Here is a 3,451-nt window from a genome sequence, read left to right on the forward strand (position 1 = left end):
TTTTTTCATTTGCTGTTATTTTTCTATCTTCAATTAAACGAGAACTACAGCCCGTTCCAATTATGCGATTCGCACAGGGTGTACTTCTTGTTCAATATAAATTAATTTAATATAATATATTAATATGTAGTATATTATATTATAAATTAATTTATATATACATATAATACGTATATATATTTTCTATATAATTAAGTATCATAAAAAATAGGAAATATATATACTTTTCTATTATATATATATAAATATATTTATTTAGTTGTTATATTTATTAGTCGACATAATAGAATAATAATAGAATATATATATATTTATTTATTTATTCATTGATATATATATATAATACGTATGTATATTTTTTATATAATACGTAGGCGCAAATGTCCCTTGCACTTACAGCAACGGCGTTACGCGCTGGTACTCCACTCACTGTGTTGTGCGACCATTATTTTAAAACGCGCAACGTTCGCGATCTCATACCTGTCTATATATAGTAATATATTTATATACACACAGCGTCATTGTTTCCATATACAATACATACATATATACGTGTATATATATATATGCATATGTATATGTATACATATATATATCAATATAACATTGTCAACCAATAACTTATACTTCGCTTGAAGCTACATGTGTGATGGCGGGCGCCATCACTTAAATAACATGCATGCACGCGCGCATCGTTCCTTATAATTAATCACGCTTTCGCCTACACACACACACACACATACAAACGCAACGCGAAACATTCAAAACATCTAAAGGATGTCTGAAATGTTAAGATGTCTTGCGAGATTTAACTTCTTAGACATTCAGGCAAGGATCCAATGGAGGCGCGTCCAAGAGATGCCTGAAAAATTTAAAAGCTTTTCTCTTCTTTCGGAACTTAAACTTTCAGACGTTCTTTAGGTACACCTGTTAAGACTTTTACGTTGCCTGAGTGTCCAAAAAATAATAAATTGTTTACAGACGTCCCTCAGATGTCTCTCGAACTGTCACGCGTTCTCCGAGCACTCCCACGCATACGCAAGCGTCATGTATACCGTATTATAACATGAAACGTAGTCTCACTCGGTTTAAACGGCTCTCGAAGACTAAAGACTTCCAAAGTGGATCACAGTCTGTCTCTGCACACGTCGAGGTCCCGCCAAACGTTCAAGTGGAGAAACGATAACTAACAAAACAACCATCTCCGTCGCGTTCTCCGTCGCGACAAAACAGTGCTTCTCTACGACGTTCCTGAGAATATTCGGGAATATCTGCGTTCTTATATAAAACCCAACGAGTTCCTCAAATTCTTTAATTATACACGAGTTTATATATTTCACAATTAATTCTATTGAAATCATAACTCAAGTATAAGTATATCAATAAATTAAACCAACTTGTCCAACGCGAAATATTAAAATAGAGATCGTCGTTCGTTCTTATCTTTCTCGGTTGATTCTTATTCTTAAAACGTATAAGTAATATTAAAACTTATACATATATAAGTACGTAATTTCTTGCAAATATTGCATGTGAAATCAATAAGATTGCCATTTTATATTAATGAGGATTGCATTCTGACAAGAAACCACTGAACGCAGAAGATACTTGCGCAGAACTTATTACGATGGAACGTTTCTCATATATTTACATACGAGCGAATTTCGTCTCTCGGATGAAAAAAAACTAACTAAAGTCGACTGGACGCAATTTCGTATTTTTTTGACAAATGCGGGCGCATCAATCGCGCGGATATACAATGGATACGTTTTCTCGCTCATACTGTTTTTACTTCTAATTTAGTAATTAACTTTACACGAAGAAAAGTGACGATATCGATAGGATTGTCTGGAGAACGAAGATCAGTCGATTCGTTTACATTTGTCGCACAACCAATTCGTCATTCGAGATCTATACGTTAGGGTTGTACGAAAAAGAATGTGATTCCGCAAATTAAACACATATAAAGTTAGTTAAAATAGTTGTTACATCGAAACAACTGATTCTAAAGTCAGTATCGTTCCTCGGTTCGTAATATTAAAAAGATCAATATCTCGTAATCAACGGGTATTAAAAAAAAAAGTTTTAGAGAAATTAATATTCGGTACCGTATATTAAAAGAATAAATCTTGATCATTGGATTCGTGGCTGTTGTGGATTGTTTAACGTCATATAGTATAACCGTTTGTTGTATAATTTATGCAAAAGACACATCATTAAATACGTTATTATAAATATTAATAAATCGGTTTAAAAAACGATCTTCAGGCGGTTATATCTTACGATTTCGAGTTTCGAGAAATACAGCAGTGGTCAAAAAGTTTTAGGATATATCGTTCAATTTCTCAAAATGCAAATATTTCAACAAAGCACCTCTTCTCGTACATGAATTGTTATTTTCATTAAATAATCTATAATAGATTCTTTTATTGTGAATCTACAATGTCAATAATTATGAAGTATTGGCTGCCACGTCTGCATTGGCTGTATCGTCGTGTTTCAAATCTGACTGTGTTTACAGGAATTAATATAAATATTAACAGGTAAATGCTCAGTCAAACGTTAACTCACGCTCGGAAGATTGCATTTGTTCTTTTTTTTGTCGCTTCATAGATAATTGCGGCTTCTTAATCACTCTTCAGTTGATATTAACTGATATGCCGGAGGGATAAAACACTGTCGATCGGAATTAACGATGTATACGGAATAATTGCTTGAACGTTAAATATCGCCGTATATAGCTCTCGCGTTTATATTTCGTGCTGCAAAAATCCATTATATCAAAAAACGGTGACGGCGGTCGCTCGTAAAAAAGGCAACAATGATAACGGTCACAATAGAAATGGAAAGGTCTTCAGAAACCTTTCCCTGCGGTCAATAACTCTTCTAAATGGCAGTTATTTATCACTCATCTCCCTAAGTCGGCTAGAATTTGCGGAGACTAAATCTAGTCTTTGACGTTTTCTCTCGAGATCTATAAGCTAATCCAATAAATAGTGGAAGAAATAAGTATCCCTAAGCTCTAGTGCCATTCTTTGCTCGACGATTCGTCATCGTCCCGATAGGCCCGACCGAAAAAAAGCATAATTAATTTAAAACTTCGTCCCCTTATTCGTATTCCTATCTAACGTCGCGTTTACTGCTGAATGCGGCTTCTCCGAATGAGACAAGAGTCTGAACGACGTTAAAAGACGACGAAGATTGGATTGTCTTCTGGATATCTCTATGACGTCTTTTAGAAATTACATTGTCTGGATCTAACACGCGAGGATTATTATTGAGGATCAAATAGCCGTATTTAGCATTAAACGCGTGACGCGTTTAATATATATAAATTGTCCTTATCGCCACAACCTGATACTAAACGTCGTTCTACGTGTTTTAATCTCGGAGTAAATTGCTAAGATAGTTACATAGAGGGAACGCTTCATCGCACGTGGACATGATGAAG

The sequence above is a fragment of the Temnothorax curvispinosus genome, unplaced genomic scaffold, assembly GCF_003070985.1.
Source record: "Temnothorax curvispinosus isolate PA1 unplaced genomic scaffold, ASM307098v1 QBEX01013201.1, whole genome shotgun sequence".
Taxonomy (NCBI): Eukaryota; Metazoa; Arthropoda; class Insecta; order Hymenoptera; family Formicidae; genus Temnothorax; species Temnothorax curvispinosus.